General features: G+C 37.9%; 1 protein-coding gene and 1 non-coding gene across 2 annotated transcripts in view; one reads left to right on the forward strand and one right to left on the reverse strand.

Annotated features, from left to right (window-relative positions):
- LOC140685368 (CD109 antigen-like) overlaps nucleotides 1–18,549 on the reverse strand; it is a 212,073-nt gene that overhangs the window by 177,234 nt on the left and 16,290 nt on the right. The gene's annotated exons all lie outside the window — the stretch shown is intronic.
- LOC116277796 (small nucleolar RNA SNORA70) lies at nucleotides 15,059–15,193 on the forward strand. Its single transcript, XR_004187254.1, has one exon. It is a non-coding gene; the product is annotated as a small nucleolar RNA SNORA70 (small nucleolar RNA).

Here is an 18,549-nt window from a genome sequence, read left to right on the forward strand (position 1 = left end):
TTAAAAGGCACACGTGGTTTAATACAAATATTCTATAGGCTAGACTGAAAACTCTACATAAATTGTAAAATAAATTAAGATTTTAGGGAAACTATGAGCATGTGACAGACTGTGGGAACCCTGTGTGCATGTGTCCCCTTTCAGGTCTGTTGTAGTAGAGAGCTTCAGAGGCACAAAGGTGATCAGGAGTAAAACCAGATCTCCAGCCTGGGACGCAGGTCTCTGTATCGTAACAGGAAAGGAAGCGTCAGCTTAACCCACCGATGCATCACTAAGACCCAGAGTCAGCGATGCACGCGCTACAGGTACCCCAGCTTCCAAATGTGAAACTGTGGACAACCAGCGTCCCGGCCATAACCAGCGACCTGCCACACGACTGGGTCAGCGACTCACACCCGGTCTTAACTCCAAACCTGCACGACGCAGAACAGGGCCTGTCTTTCCCTTTGACTGTTCACCTGCTCCCTTTTCGTCGTGTCTGGTTCTTGTCTGTAACAGCCAAGTAGAATAACCCGAAGTTTTCAGATGTACATTTTCAGTTGCTTGCCTTTTGTTTTAATTTCTTTGGGCCTCATCTACTTGCCCCGCGCCACCCTCCACAAGTGCAAAGTGGACGTGAAGCTGCTGCGGGAATGCATGTCTTTCTCCCTTTGTTGTGGCTTCAAGTTAAGAGATCAACCCATTCAACTGTCACGCCCCATTCTTGCTGTCGGTTCCAGGGAGCCCGAGTCTCACACGGGTGATGTTTGGCCATCTTCTCTCTAGCGCAATGGGTGCCCCAGGCAGCACAGAGGGGCAGAAAAAGAGATCGCTTCCCCCTTCCTTGTCTCTCTTCCCTACTCTGTGACGGCTCTCCGTCCCTAAGGCTCCTACCACCTTCTCAACGCACCAGTTTCTGGAATGACAGCAGTGCGGGTTGGCTGGGTCTGGCCCATCCCACCACAAACATCACATTCCTGCCCAGAACCACATAGATGATCCTGGACTCACTTCGTCCACAGACACATCAAAGCTACAGCTACATAAGGAATGCTTTCCTCTCAAGGAAACCCCTGAAGTCCCCAAGGGATCCCTCCACACTGAAGCAGGTAGCAGAGGCCGAGGCACAATGTGACCGCCAACCCCACCCGCACTCAGGGACACACACTCGGGGGGACTCCCTCAACTCTACGCTTCTCTCTGAGGAGCAAAGCGTTCGAATCCCACACCAGGCACGCCAACTTTTAAGCCCTGCGCCTGAGAGATGAAACCCCCAAATACCTGGCTTTGAAAGCAAACAGGCTCACGTCAGCAACAGCAACGGGGACAGTGAACTGCGAAGGTGTCCTGGGCTCGCACAGACCCGTCTGAGTACCCACCCAAACCCAGAGCCCAGGCAGCTGACGGAGAAGTGCCCGGTCTTTCTGTGAAAGCAGCCTGCTTGCTTATCTTAAAGTTTCAGTCCCAGGGACACGTACCTAGCTCACTGCACATCCAGAGGCAATACCATCCCAAGACCACTGAGATCAGGGGTGCCACACCTTCGCACTCTTCCTCTGCTTCGCTCCAGGTCACCAGGACCTCCCAGAAATGAGCTTGTGCACACATCTGGCGCCCTGGTTTTTGCAGACGCTGCCAAGGAGATACCCCCTGATCACCAGGCTCTGAAGGCCATTAAGCTTATATTCACTGGCCCCACAAGAGTGTAGACAGAGAAAGAGCTCTTAACCAGCTCTTCACCGCACGGCACAGCGGAGAGGTAGCCGAACGAAAGGTCTAGTATTTCTGTGAAAGAGGCCAATTAGCTTGTCTTCCTAGCTGCGGAGGGAGGGGCAGCTTCTAATTAAACACACATCAAAGGGCCTACTACAATCCTCTCCAGACACTGGGAGGCTGGCAGGTACCGTCTTCCCACTCTCCATCTGCCCTGCTCCAGGTCTCTGCTGTCTCTGAGAAAGGACTTGTACACACGTCTGTCACCCCAGCTTCTGTAGCCTAGCGGACATATCCCTTTTGACTGCCTGGGTCTGCGGACCAGCTGGCCTTGGGTTAATGGTTCAAAAGGACCACAGCAAACAAAGCTCCTAACTGGCTGCCACCCAAAGGCAAGAAATACCCATCTCCCAGTCTTCCCCTGGAAGAAGTATGTTTCCACATCTTACAGCTGCTGCCTAAGGGTCTGGCTTCAAATCAGCATGATTCCAGATGCTGGCTGAGCTCCTCCCCATTAAGACATGACAGGTCCTGGCACTGCTTCAACCACTAGGACCCATTAAGAACAAAGCAGGTGCTTGGCTCAAAAAGCCAAAAAATGGGGGAGGGTTTAGCTCAAGTGGTAGAGTGCATGCTTAGCATACACAAGGTCCTGGGTTCAATCCCCAGTACCTCCTCTAAAAATAAATAAGTAAAACCTAATCACTGCCCATGCCAAAAAAAAAAAAAAAAAAAAAGTTGAAAAAAGCCAAAAAAATTTAAAGTCATTTTTTTTTCTAGTCTTGTCAAATTCTAGAATATTCTAGGGTAATATTTTAGAATAAGTGATAGAGCTTGGTTGATAAGCCCATTACTCTTGCTATATTTAGCAACACATTATAATTTTCACAAAACTGTCCAAAGTCATAATGTGATTAATACCCCAATGAAAGCAGCCAAAGTAATAAACTCAAAAAAGAGACAAGAGACCATAAGTTGCAAACTGTGACGTGTAATGACTCCATTCTAGACTATGATTCAATAAACAGGGGCTGTTAACTACTCATAAGGGAAAACAAGTAACTCCTAGGTACTTGTGTCAGCCTTCCATCATTCTTGGCAAGAGGGTAAAGAAAACTAAAATTGAGATCTGGAAATTACTACTTGGAAAACTAAAGTCAGACTTAAGCAGAGTGTTTCACCAATCAACCTTTCATGCACCGTAATTCAGTACCTCCAATTTCTAGTTATTACATCAAATGGGGGGGGCATGTAAAATACATGCTGGATAACATCCAATTTAACTAAATTACTTAAATAGGTCAACGTGGCAGCCCGACAAACAATTCTGTAAACTTTGAAAATGTTCTTTTCTGAACAATTCTTAACACAATACAGGTAAAATAAAAGCCAAAAAAGGCAACAGCAAAGGTAACATAACAAGTGTATAATCACTCAAATTGTATTATAATAGTCACTGTGGTACTGATTAGGTATTTTCAGAATAAGCTTTATTTCAGATAAAGCAAAACAAAAATCAAATATCTGAAAAAGCTTTGGATTGTATAATGGTGATAAACTTAAACTGAAAAAAAAATAAATAAGTAACACCTCTGGATTTCTCTCAAGTAAGTATCAGATGCCTCTAAACCAAATGGAAAGCTTAACAGGGATACACCTGGAATTGATGCAAGCTCTCTTATGTTCATTAGTGGAGAATATCTAAATTCTAAAATGGGATACTATAGAGTTTTAGGTGGATGTATACATTTACAAGCACATTTCTTAGATGAACATTTTATGTAATTAAAAGGAATATAATGACTAAATGCATGAAATGACAAATACAATACTTTAAACTTCGGTAAGTTATTCACACTTTATTCATATGCAAAAACTCTGAATCTTACATCAGAGACTATGACTGCCATGATAAGTCAGCATCCGAGACTACAATTAAGCCATGATAAATCAGATGCTATGCTTCATAGAAAGCTATATACATATATTTTAGAGGAAATTTTTTCCAAATACTTTCACCTATAGTTTATTTACAAGAAATCAAATTATAGGAAGTATCTGTCCATAACCAGGATAAGTTTCAGATAACTAGTTTTTTTTTAAAGTACTTAAAACCAGAAAGTCCAGCCTGGTACCCAGACTAAGGTATCTCCCAAAATTGCCGTACAGAAAGAATGCAGTTCTTCATTGTTTCCCAGGCAAATTAAGCATCTGACCATAGCCTCAACGCTGTCGCCAAAAGGGTGCTGGTTGTAATATTAAGCAATTTCTTTACCACGCATCTTACTTGGCCTGTCAGCAGCTTTTGCTGACAGTCCCTCCTTCATGAAAGACTTTCCTCCTTTGGGTATCAGAAGACTGTTTTCTTCCCACCTACCTTCCCAGGTTGATCATTCTCCGTCTCCATTCTGGTTCTTCTTTCTCATCTCAGCCTTGAAACATTATAATGCCTCAGGGTTGCCAGACATTTTTTCTCTCTGCAGTTAACTTCCTAGGTGACTCACCCAGGGCCAGAGTTTCACATAGCATCAACATTCTGATGGCTCCCAAATTCACATCTCAATCCTGGACTACCTGCTCCTGTCCAGACTTCTCTCTTGTTGCCTGCCTGACATCTCCAACTTGGATATCTCCTTAGCATCAACTACCTTTACATTTCAAACCTGAACCCTTGAGCTACACCTCCCATTTTAATCCAGCAAAAGGACAGTGTCCTAATTTACTAATCACGATAAATAAGCAAATTGGTCCATCTATGTCTGTTCTATCATCCTCAGTCACATCCTGGAAACAACACAAATGGGGCGGAAGAGAAAGAATCAAACTCAGGCCAGGATGAGCGTGATTCTTTGAATTTCAGGTACAGGCAAACAGAAAGGGATTCCGAGGGAGAATCCAATCTGAAGATGAGAGGAAACCGGTACAGCTTTGTTAACTGCTACACCAACAGGATCCCAACTTACTCTTTCAGTCAGAGATCTACCACGGGCCAGTTACTATGCTAGATACTACATATAGGTGGAGAAAAAACCCACAATGTTCTCACAACAAGGAGACAGGAGAGGTACCAAATGGTAGAGAGGACTAGAATCCACATCTCCAACCTCCACATTCAAGAGATTTACGCATGGTATGCCTCAATCAATATTTATCAAAACAATTCATAGAAGCTCACTGCACTTTGGTAATGTATAAAATGTAACTTTTCTATAATAAAATAAACATCTATGGCAAAGCCTCTGAGCAACTATTAAATTGAGCTGATGTTCTGACATAAGACCAACTTACAATATGAACTGTATTGTATCTTCTAGCTTAAGGTAAAGGCAACAGGAAGACAGACACATTATGCAGTCACCGAAACAGAAAGAATATTCTCTTGTACAAAGTCAGCTAGGCTGGGGGGTGGGGGGAAGTCTCATTCCATAACAAACCCCTGCAGAAAGGTGACTAACATAAAAGTCTGATAGAAATGTGCTTCTACAGTTTTGTGCTTCTTTAGTTTTTAATTATGAATGACTTACTCTTTATTTCTTTGAGTCTTTCAATTCTAAAGCTCAAAATTGTGTCTCAATTTTAAAATTCAAAAGCATGCCAAGAAAAGAAAAATAAGAAGCACTTCTTGAGAAGAGGTTTATCCCATACAATTTACATGAGTTTTATACAAAATTTTCTGTTCCACTGTACAAAAATATTTTCTAAGTATCTGACCCAGAGAGACAGCTTTTTCTGGCAGAAAAATACTTAAAACAACAGATTTTTCAATCACATGAAGAAAAACTAATCAGAGAATTTGAAAACTTTCAAAATCAAATTATTTCCTTTTTTAAAACTTTACAGTATAACAAAATCTTAAGAAAAAACGATGTTGTTAAATAGATGAATTTTACAATCTGTCCTCTTAACATAATTACTTGTATTTCAGTGCAAATTAAGCTCTGCATTTACATAGCTAAATTGAAGCTTCTGCAATTTTATTTAGGGGGGGGGGTGGAGAGCCAAAAATGCCCGGCATTTTAAAGGATTACTGTGAAAGGTCATTCACAAAATTATCATCCACATCATACTAGAGCCTACAATTTAAAATTCTGGTGAAAACCTGGTTATTTTAAATATTCTTTACCATTAGATAGGAACTCCTTGAGGCCTCAACTTGAGAGAATCAGGACTTCCCCCCTCAGAGTTTCTACTTCAGAGAGAACTTTAAAAATGCTTTCTAGCTCTTCATGAAATACCATCTGATTAGACAAAGACTGGTCCTAAGTAGACAAAGACTGCTTGAGAACAGCATATTCTAAATTGCTAATTTGCACAACGGTGGTCCCAGCAGTAAGGTGCCCAGATCATGCAGCTGGAGGACGGGTGGAAAGCTGAGGAACAAGAGCAGTTATTAGACCAGGATAATCCCATGTTTGCACATCTATGCTGACTTGCTAACGCATATTTCAAAGTAGTTACTTACTGCTTTCTACCTAGACATCTCATACTTGAAGGGGAAAGTGGGGATTTGTAACAATGATCAACTTTTGAGAAACCTGAGAATTTCTTTAGAATAAAATATCTCCAAAAAAAAAGCCATGCATTTTAAGTTTTTTTTTCTTTGAAAAGAGCAGAAGAACTAAATTTTGTTGTAGAATTTTGGGGTTACTTCTTAAGAAGAAGCTTTCTAAGAAGTCAGGAACAGTAAAGTAATTTAGTGACTCAATATACAGAACTTCTTTCTCATCTCTATGTTAATAGAACAGCTTTCAAATGTATCCAGTGCCTTTAAGTTCCTTAGACCCTTTCATTAAAAACAAGCAGAGCACAGTAGCCACTGTGGCCAAGAACAAAGTTCAATCACCCTTTAGAACCCAGAGAAAGATACTCCAGCTGCAAAAAATGAACATGCAACAGGACGCAGGAGGGGAAAGTGGTATCAAAGAGGAAGGATACGTTCTGATTTGTATTATTACTGATACGGCTACAATGATGGATCTCAAGATGTATATGGTTGTTGAAAAGCAGCTCACAAAATTCCTAACAATTTAACGATCCTCAGGTCCATATGAACAGGCACCAGCACATCTGTATGTGAAAACAGCCCCAAGTGTACAGTGCAGGATCCTCCACCACCAGCATCCATTAACACCCACAAGACAAGCCATTTCCTCTAGGGAAAAATAACCCCCAGGAAGCCCTTCTGTATAGAAAATGAACTATGAGGAGAACTAGAGGATAAGGACTCCAAAGAAAACCGGAGGCTTATGTGTGTCGACTGAAATAAATGCACAGCCTAAAAGTTAAGAGTTATGCTTTATTTGGCGGGAGGACTCAAGCTGGGATGACAGCCCCTCTAAGACACTGCTCCGAAGAGGTAGGGGAGGAGCCAGGATATATAGGAGCTTTACAACAAAGACCAGGTAGTTGGAATAAAAGATTACTTGTTATCTAAAGAAAATCAGGAATCGTAAGTTAGGTATAAAATAGTATCCCACTGTGGTATTCATTTGCATTTCTATGAATATCTGTTGGACGCTCATCTTTCCTGCGCATACTTGCCATTTCGCTTTTGTGGGAAACATTTTTGTCTTACTGACTTCCAGGTTACACGTATGTATGCATGTGTTGATTCATGCATTCATATGTATGTGTGTGTGTGTGTATACTAATCCTTGGGCAGCTATGTGTTTCAAGTGTTTTCTCCCAGTTTGTGGCTTTTCTTTCTACTTTCTTTAGAGTGTCTTTTAACAAACATGTTCTTAAGTTTAATTTCATAGAACATTATCAACCTTTCCCTTTGTGTTTTTTGTGTTTAAGAGATTTTTCACTCCATCAAGACCTCACAAGTTTGTTTTACTTCATAACTGTAGTCACGTCTTTGCCACCCGCCAGTGATCTGCAGCGCCTCCTCCTCTCTCCGTATCAGTTCCCCTCCCTACTTTATGGTTCTATGGTCCACTCCACTGGTCAATTTGTCTATCCCAAAGCCACTAATATACCACCTTAATTTCTGTATCTTTAAAATAGCTCTTGAGCATAATAAGGCAAGGATCCTTATTTCCTTCTTTAAGAACGTTCAGCTATTTTATTTGGGGGCCTGTCTGTGCCCACCAAGCTCCCCACAAAATTAATGCACTTAATTTCATTTGTGAGAATCATCTTTTTGATACTGAATCTTTCTATTCAATAAGACAATGTCTCCATTTAATTTTTTTAATGTCATAAATAAAGTTTCATAATTTTTCCAAACAGCTTGCATATATTTCTAGATCCACTTTTGTTCCTACTGTCAACATTATCTTTCTTTGATTGCTATCTTGTGTCTGTTGCTGGTAGCAAGAAAGGCAATTAATTATTTTTTATATGAATCTTATATTCAGCTATCTTGCAACACTCATTCTTTCTAATAATTTATTGATCCTTATAGATTTTCAATGGAAACATTCACCACTTGAGAAAGACAGTGTCATATTTCTTCTTTTTCAGCCATTATTGTATTCCTACTCCCCGCCTTTGCACACATGCCAGAATTTTCAGAACAATATTGAACAGAGGTGGTGGGGGCCTCCTGTCTTTTTTTCTGACTTTAGGAGATCAGCCGATTTTTTTTTATATTCTATTATTGCTTTATTGTCTGTGAGTACAGAGCCTGTTTGATTTGAAATCTCCATGGTAAAACAGGAGATGATACCTCATGAGCATTTACTAAGAAAATAGAACAGGAACAGGAGTGCTCTGCTCCTCCTGGCTTGCCTTGCGCTTTACCTGTGACAGAGTTGACATCTCTCTAATTCTTTTTCTCAGTCTATTGAGAAAAACCCATGATTTTACTTGGCTAATGTCATGAATTAAATTTTGTATTTTCAAGGGGAAATCTTTCTCTCCCCCTTCAATGCCTGTGAAAATCCAACTTGGTCTTTGTAATAAACTTACTGATCTCATCTATGTTCACACGTGTGGCTCCTCTCAATCCTTTCTTCCATTGTTTGTGTCATATTTATGCAGAAGGTCCTGCTGATCTGAAATAATGAGGTAAGCAAGGAACTCTAACTCCACCGTTCTGTGGAAGAGGTAGTATACGGTTGCAATGATCTGTTCCTCACCAGCTAGGGAGAGAATCTGAAATGTAAGCCACTTAACATGTAAAAACTGGGTCTCAGGCTTTCTCTGTCAAGAAACTTTCAACTACTGATTCAGTTTCTTTGGCGCATTCTATATTCAGTACGTCCTGAGAATTGCAACACTATGTCTAGATATCTATCCTATAAAACACATACTAATGCTCTAAAAGACTCTGAACAAAGATAATCATTGTTTTCTTATAAATAACAAAAACAGCAAAAAACCCGAACAACAACAAAGAACCCTAAATGTTCATTAAGGAAGAGATACTTTAAAATTTTGGATGAGACTACACTATGCAGTACTATGCAGCAATGTATTAAAAAGCACTAATAAAAAAGTAAATTGATACATATGCAAATATAAGCATTACATAGAATGCTCCTATTTACATAAAAAACAAAAAACTCCAAATCCATAAATGTTTGTGTATGCAATTATTTAAGAAATATAGATACTTTATGTCAAAGGCTTACACCAAATTCTTATTTTCTAATAACTACCTGCATATACCGTGTGATCATAAATAGGAAGCATCTTTAAAATTATAAAATGTTTTTCAAATTAAATATATTTCATGCTGTTTTACAACCAGCTTAGGTCATGACAATCTAATTATGTATTTTAGTCAAAGCTTATATAGAAGACAGTGTGCAACTTTTTAAAGCTGATATTCTAAGGTCCTCTTCAGCGTGCTAAACAGACAATATAATTATGCTTACTGATTTCATTAATCACTGCTCTTATTTTGGAGACAAAAGGGACAACTTCACTGGAGTTCATTTTGACTCTTTCCATAAAATACTTTGCAGGTGCTGATCTTATTTACAAATATAATCCAGTTATAAACAAAATTTTAAGGCAATGAATTGAAGATAAGACTGAATTTATCTACCAAAGGAATTCTATTATCTAACTTTTTCTTCCCAAAGATGCTGGTCAGTATCAGAAAGGATAAAATATTTGTTTGTTCATACATCTACCATGTGCTTAAAGTAATGGTTCTCAAGCTTTGTGGTCTCAGGCGCCCTTCATACTCTTAGAGGAAGGGGCTTTGTTCAGATTATGTAATATAAATCTACCAACAGTTGTTCTATTATAAAATGAAACAAAAATTTTTAAATATTTATTTATTCATTGAATAATACAAATAAACCCATTTGTGTTAACAAAAATCACTGCAGATTGATGCCACTTTCTTGGTTCCTGCAAATATGCTGGCACTTTACTTTACCCACCACTGCTTCTGCCCCATCAGTGCAAATGCCAACCCAGTGAAAAGGGCACCTCACTGCTGTGAAAACCATTGTGCCCTCATGGATGCCCGCTTGGTGACCACGGATCACATTTAAGAATCACTCGTTTGAAAGTATATACAAACGAACAGTGTCATAATTAGGAGTTTACCCCAGACTTTTAACTTGGGAACAGATACAAATAAACATAAAGAATTCCTAAAGGGATTGTTTACTCTGTGGCTCAACAAAGACATTCTTTTTTATAAAATTAACTTCTCTGAGACAAGGTAGGTCCCTATTTAAATAAACAGACAAATAAAAGACAAAGTACAGTTACAGCATAGAAGGTATACAGTCAGCTCCTCACTCTCTTACTAGCCCACTGGAAACTGATCATGACAAGACATAATATCAAGTTATCAGCTGAGGCTGGGACATTCTGAGCCCACACACTTCCTGTGGGAGTGAGAACTACAGTTGATCAAGCACACATCCCACAACCCGTCACTTCTTAGGTATACACACCCTAGAAAATCTCTCAAACACATGCCCAAGGAAACATGTACAATAACATTCATTGTAACATATATAAAAACAGCAAAAAACTTGGAAGTAACCTAGACACTCAACAAAAGGATTAATAAAACTGGAACATATTTATGCAACAGAATGTTGTATGTGCATCATGAAAATGAAGAAATTAAAAGTCTAAAATTGGATAAATTTAACAATGTTGGAAGACTTGTAAGTATGGAAATAAGTGTAACGTGTTTATAATCATATATAATTACAGAAAGATACACAGGATAATAATCATTTACATAAGTTTTTAAAAGAAGGATGCAACTTAGGGATATAAAACATGCATGGAAATAATAAATTCCAAATTCAATTGGTGGTGGCCTCAGCAGAGGGGAGGGATGTGACTGGCAATGGACACAGAGAACTTCAACCTTATTTGTAATACTGTGCTGCTTTAGTTAGGTGATGGTTACTCAATACGTTACTCTTTAAACATTTTTGGATGTCTGGTATAATATCTTCATAATTAATTTTTTTCTATGAGAAGTTAAAATTTAGCAGAGAAAAAAAGTTAGTAGGGCCAAAAAATTCTACATTAAATTAGTAGGATGTATTTGTTAATGAAGTAATGGTTCAAACTCACTGTCATTTAACATTGAGAATATAACTGTAAACTGAGAATATAAAATGTTGCTTAGTGCATGTTAGCTAATACATACTGGCTAACAGAAGTAGCTAAATGTAGTGTGATACAGGGGAAGGGAGCGGATAAAAGAGGAGCCAAAGCAATGAAGAAGTGGAAGCTGATGGGACAGACGAGGACTCTGGATGAGGTGGTCCTGAGGGGCCCCCGTAACTGCATCATGGGATCCATCATGTCCTATGGTCTCAGGACACCATGAGGATGCCCTCTAACACACCAACCAGAGGTCTGACGGGGGGCTTTTACCAACATTCTGACCCTGTGGCCACACAACATGCTTAGAAAAGCACACTCAGGTTAAAGAGACCAGGCTGCTGGAAGCCATGGCAGGAGCCAAAGAGGATCAAGGTTTGCTCGTAACACTTGTGACCCATTCACTGCACACCAGTCCCAGCAGAGAAGTCATGGAATACTGCTGTATCCACACAACAGTGTGAGACAGAAAATGAGTACCTTTAAAGTCAGGAAAGAAAATAACTGCCCACCTAGAATTTCAAACGAATCAAATCTATCCATCAAAAATGATGGTGAAATAAAGACATTTTCACACACCCACTCAGACACACACACCCACACAATCAGACGTCAGTAGGCCTACACTGAAAGAAACACTACAGGGAAATCTTCACACAGGTTATGCAAGGAGAGGTTAAAATCTTATTTGATACCATTTGCAAGAGATACGTCTTAAAATATAAGAGCACAGAATGGCTAAAGAAAAAGGGTAAAAAAAAACACGCAAATATCAAGCAAAAGAAAACTTGTAAAGTCATCTTAATCTCTGACAAGGGAGAGTGAAGGCAAGAAACATGACTCAAGACAGAGGATCACTTTATAATAACAAACATGATGATCCATTAAAAAATTCATAAGAATTATAAATAAAACACAAAAAAGACACAGCTCTAAAATATAAGAAGCAAAAATTGACACATCTACAACCACAGTGGGTTTTTAACAGACCTCTCACAGGAGCTGATAAAGCAGTCAAATACCCTTATCAACTATCCCTAACAAGAAATAGAAAAAAGGGAGAAAAAAATCCCAAAATAGAAGAAAAGAAAGATAAAAAACTAGAATAAAAAAGTTTTTTTAAATAGAAAATAAATGTGCAAGAGAAAAAAGTCAAAGTAGCTTGTTCTTTGAGAAAAACTAAAATAAATAAAAGAGCTTTTAGCAAGACTCATAATGGAAAATCAAAGAAAGCACAAATTCCAATCAAGAATGAAAGAAGGCCAGTACTAAGGATTTTACAGACAATAAAACAATGAGAGAATATTATTAACAACTCTGGCCCAATTAATTTGAAAAAGGACAAACAACCAAATTTCTAGGAAAACACAACTTACTAAAACTGACAAAGAAACAGAAAATCTGAAAACACAAATACATATTAAAGAAACTGAGTATGTAACTCAGTGTCTACTCCAATCTTTTGCTAAATTTTTTCCAAATAATTTGTTTTATTCTTGGATATAAGTGTTTTTCAGAAATATGATTCAGAAACATTTTCTCTCCATCTGTGGCTTATCTTTTGATGATTCTTGATGGGTTTTGGAAGTTTTAATTTTAAACAAGTACAGTTCATCCATTTTTCTCTTTTATTACTTGTGCTTTTGGTGTTCTCTCTAATCAACCTTCATTATTAATTAAAAAGTCACAGCAAACTAGGAATAAAAGAATTTTTTTGATCTGATAAACAGCAATTATAAAATACCTATACTCAACATCACTTTTAATGGTCAATTATTTCTTCTCAGAGATCAGGAAATTATACAGATGGGAACAGATGTACTAGTCAGTGTAATAAGAGAGGTTTTTTAATTGCAAAGATCAGGAAGAAAAAAAATAAAACTGTCATTATTAACCGATGACTTAATTATACATGAAAAATAGCCAAAAGAATTTACAAATCATGAAAATAAGTGAATTTAGTAAGGTTGCTAGATACAAGTTCAATATATGAAAACCAACTGTCTTTCTATATAGTAGCAAAAAAATTTGTGCAATTTTAGAAAGATATCATTTATCTTAACATTAAAAAGATCAAACAGCCAAGGAATAAATCTAATAAAAGATGTATAAGATCTTGACACAAAAACCTACAAAATCTAAATTAAAGCAGTCCTAAGTAAATGAAGAACTACATCGTGTTTATGGAGTAGTACTGTATGGAGTGTTGGTAGACTCCATGCTAAAAGAAGTAAATTCGCTCCAAATTAATAGAGTCAGTGTGGTTCCAATCAAAGCCCTAATGCTTGCAGAAACTGACAAAATGAATATGCAAAAGCCTAATAATAGTCAAGATAACTCTTGAAGAAGAAAAGGTTGAAGAATGAAGAAAAAGTTGAAGCATTTATACTAAAAGATACACTGTAAAGCTACAGTCGTTAAGAGGACTTCAAATTGGCTCCAAGATAAACAGCAATGGAACAAAACAGCAAGTCCAGAAAATATCTGCCTTATTTATGACAAAGATGGCACTGCCGGAACATGACAATAAATGGGAATAAGGCCACTGGAGGTTCATATGGGAAAAAATAGTTCTTGACCCTTCATGTCATATACACAAGCAAATCAATTAATGGTGAATTACTGCCTAAATGTGAAAGGTCAAACAATTAACTTCTAAATGAAAACATCCAAAGATATCTTCAAGACATTAGTAAAAAGATATTTAAAAGATTTCCCCAAAGACTTCTAAAAGGAAAACACTAGATTTCACTAAAATTAAAATTTTCTGTTCCTCAAAAGATACCATTAAGCAAGGGTATATGGAAGTGAAAGAATGGGAAAAGTTATCTGAAATACATGTGCCCTGTGCATATAAAGAGCTGTAAATCGGGAAGATAAATTAGCCAACCATAAAATACAAGTCAATGATACAGATAATTCACAAAAGAGGGCATCACACCAGCTAATAAAGACATGAACAGGAATATGACATAATTAACCAACAAGGAAGCATAAATTAAAAACACAATTTTATAAGCAATACAGAGTTAAAGTGTTAGTGAAGGTACGGAGCAATGAAAACTCTGATTTAATGCTGCTGGGGGTAAAAATCACTTTGGAAAGCAATCCCACCCCAAGTGCACACATGCATCAGAAATGCATGATATGTAACTAAAAAAACATGCACAATACATATAAAATAAACAAGCTTATACTGTACAGCGCAGGGAAATATATTCAAGATCTTGTAGTAGTTCATGGTTAAAAAAAAATATGAAAATGAATATATGTATGTTCAGGTATGACTGAAGAATTCTGCTGTACAGCAGAAACTGACACAACACTGTAAACTGACTGTAACTCAATAAAAAAAACGCACAAGCACATTCATAGAAGCATTATTCAGAACAGCTGAAACCAGCAACACCCCCAAATACTCACCAACAGCATAACAAACTGCGAAATACTCCCAAATATGATCACCCTATTCCTAGGTGAACAGTACGTACTGAACCCCGCAAACATGCTAAGTAGAAGTCAGCCTTAGACCACATGCTGGATAATTCCAGTTCCATAAAGTTTGAAAACAGGCAAAATTAGTATTTGGTAATAAAAATCAGAAAAACACCCAGCATCTTTTGGGGGAGAGATGGTTAATGAGAAGAAGAGGCGTAAGGAATGCACTGTGGTGTGTTGGTATGGGTAGTGTTCATTTCTTAATGTGGGCGGTGACTGCACAGGTGAGTTCATTTTGCAGAAATTTATTACATGCTTATAGTCTGTGTGATTTTCCATATGTTCATTATAATTCAATTTTTAAAAGTTTATGTTAAAAATACTCCTTCTGCAGCCAATTAAGCCCGCCATGCTCTTTTCCCCAAGGAGGCCTGGTGTGCAATGGCTGCAGACAGGAGCCCCCTCAGTAGTGCACACAGCCTGCTGCTTGTGTGGACTGCCCTACAGGACCTTGGAGACAGCGCTTTCCAGTGGACATTCATGTCTAACTTCACGCTGTCCCCAGTCTAGGCTCCAGACAGGTATGCAGGGTGCCTCCGGAAAGTCCCAGCACACAGGGCCCAGGGGCCACACTGGCCAAGTCCTCGTGTCCACCCACACCAGCTGCAGAACAAGGAGCATGTGCATGTGTGTTAAATGAATATAACAACAAGAAATGGCTGAACTTAATTAAACCAAGAGTAAGTTTAATTTGAAATTAAAAAAAAAAAAGAAAATAGAACAAACTAACAATCTGAGTATGAAGTGATGAGAAAACACGACATTAGAAGTGAAAAGTAGATCTACACCAGAAATTAACACAACATTGTAAACTGACTCTTCTATGATGAAAAAGAAAAAAAGTGAAAAGTGGAAACTGTCAAGAGATAATGATGATTTTGGAATTACAAGATAATGTATGTAACTTTATATTGTAAATAAAAATGTATTGAAACATAATCATTTGACTTATAAAATTATTAGCAAAATCAACCCAAGAAAAGACAATAAACATAAATTTTGAAATATAGTATCTTTCACATATAATTTCTTTGCCCCGAAGGCACTAGACTCAGATCATTTAGGGCTGCATTCTCTTTTCCAAGGTCAGAAGTTTTCCTGTTACTTAAAACATTTTAGATAAAGATAGAATAAGCTGCCCTGTTTACTCCATGAGATTAGTGATGCTAAAATATTAGTACAAAGGAAGAATACAATGGTTCAATTTCACTTGATACACATACAGAAATCCTAAGTAAAATCTGAAAAAAGCAAGTATAGAAATATGCTCAAAAATATAATTAAGGAATACAAGAATGATTTAACAGTAGAAGTGTATTAATTCATCACGTGAATTGATTAGAGAAGGACAGGATGATGATTTCAGTGTATGATAAAAAGGCATGTGGTGTATCTTGATGTTATGCTTCCTAAAAACTTAGCTCAAGTGGATACTTTTAAAACTTCTTAAGACTATCTGTTAGGTTCTCATTAATATGAGAAACAAGATTTCTAGTATCCTGTTTTTGTTTAGTAATTTGAAGGTCTTGAAAAGTGTGATTAAAAAGAAAAAGGAGTTTTGTATAAGTTAAAGGAAGGGACAAAATTATAATTGGGTGATACGGCTGTTTACCAGAGAACTCAAGAACATCAACCGAAAGGCTGCTCTGGTGCCTCAGAAGATAAATGTGTAAAAGCCAGTAACTTTCTTATATCCTAACAACAGGTTTTATCTATAGCTTGTTCAAAATCCATTAACTCTTGTATCCTAACGAGAAATACGCAACATAATGTATGTTCACAGATGGATATGTGTGATATGAAATGAAATAACTGAATGACCGTGCTGTACACCTGCAACCAACACAACACTGTCAGTCAACCACACTTCAACGAAAAAAAGAAGAGCAGAGTTGGAGGGCTGATTCTTCAACTTCCTGATACAATTCACTTAACAGTCCTTTAACCTCTTGGGAAGGCAGCTGTATCATTAAAATAAAAAGCACTGAGCTCACTTATATGTGGAAACTAAAAAGGAAAAACTCAGAAACAGAAGACGGTGGTGGTTGCTAGGGTTTAGGAGTGGGGGAAACTGGGAGGTGTTGCTCACAGGGAACAGATCACCAGTTACAAGACTGACAGGTTTGGGGACCAGTGCTCAGCATGGCGATTACACAGAACACTAGATCACGTACCTAAATGCTGCTGAGAGAGCAGGTCTTAAATGTTCTCACCAGGCACACACAAACTGGTGACTGCGACGGGGGCGGAGGAGGTAGCTGACAATATCATGGTACTCAGTTTGCAATTTACAGAAAGATCTCATCAACACATCAGACGCCTTAAACTCACACAATGTCGCATGCCAATTATATCTCAGTAAAGCTGGGGGACAATGAGCTGGAAAGGTTGGTTCTATTTCACATGGTTGCTGCGGCATTCATGAAATTACACAGAGGAAGGGACTTTGGAAATTTTAAACAGCTTCTATAATAAAAAATACTGTTAATATTTTAAAACCTACTTGAGCAAGAATACAGGAAGGCATAGAAATGTAATGATACAGCTTCATGAATAGAAAATCTGAATAAAACATGGCAAAATGTGGTACATTATTTGGTTTTAGTTTATTTTGATAAAGTGAGTATTAACAGTATATGAGAGCAGGGATGAAGAATTAGTGATAGAGTGCAGGCTTAGCATGAACAAGGTCCAGGTTTCAATCCCCAGCACCTTCATTAAAATCAATAAATAAAAGCCTAATTACCTCCCTCCTAAACAAGAATAAAAAAAGAGCACAGGGAACAACCTAAATGTCCATCTACATGACTGGATAAAGAATATGTGGTATATCAATAAAAAATGTTAAAAAAAATTAAAAAAAAATGTGGTATGTATTTATACAATGGAATACTACTCAGCCATAAAAAGGAGTAAAATTCTGCCATTTGCCACAACATAGATGAACCAGGAGGGTATTATGCTTAGTGAAAAATGTCACACAGAGAAAGACAAACACTGTATGTTAGCACATATACATGGGGTATAAAAAAATCAAACTAATGAATATATATATATATATATATTTTTTTAAAGCATATGCTACACCTTCGAACAACAACTATCAATGGGGGAGTGGGGACGGGATGAGGGCACACTTAGATGGGCTTGGCACCCAGACTTCCACGGGTGACTGTCACGTAAAGGAAACTTTCCTATCTTTTGGGAGTTGTTGAAGGGAAAATCTGAGAAACTTAGGTTCTGGAGTAAAATTAATAATACCTTTTACCTATTATTTGGAAGCAGTTCTTTTTCAAGAACTGTGTGAAGCACTTTACAGACATCATCCATTATCTTATATCAGAGCCAAGCCTTTGCTTAGGAGAACCAGAATACTTAATTCATTTTCAAACTGAAGTATTGTCAGTTTACAATGCTGTGTCAATTTCTGGCGCACAGCACATAATGAGTAATTCATGATTAACAACTTCAACCAGATGCATTACTTTCAAAGCTGAAAGATGAGAATGTACTACCCAACAGCCAGATGTTCCCATGTGTAAGTTACAAGCAGACCAGATGTAAGAGTAGAAATATCCTGTTATCTCTAGACTTTACTTGAAAGCAAGCATTGTATCAGACACTCTCCTACCCTCTGTGCCTGAGCCCTATGCTAATTAGAAATAAGCTTAATGAGAGAATGAAGGAGGTACGAGTCAATGAATGAAGAAGTTTGCTGCCCTGCTAGAGGTTAAGTCGGATAAAACCATGCTGAGCAACTACGCCTTCTCTGCACGGGGGAGAGTACTGACAGCCTCCTAGAGGGACTTACTCCAGTAT

Source organism: Vicugna pacos, chromosome 6 (assembly GCF_048564905.1).
Source record: "Vicugna pacos chromosome 6, VicPac4, whole genome shotgun sequence".
In the NCBI taxonomy this organism is placed as follows: domain Eukaryota; kingdom Metazoa; phylum Chordata; class Mammalia; order Artiodactyla; family Camelidae; genus Vicugna; species Vicugna pacos.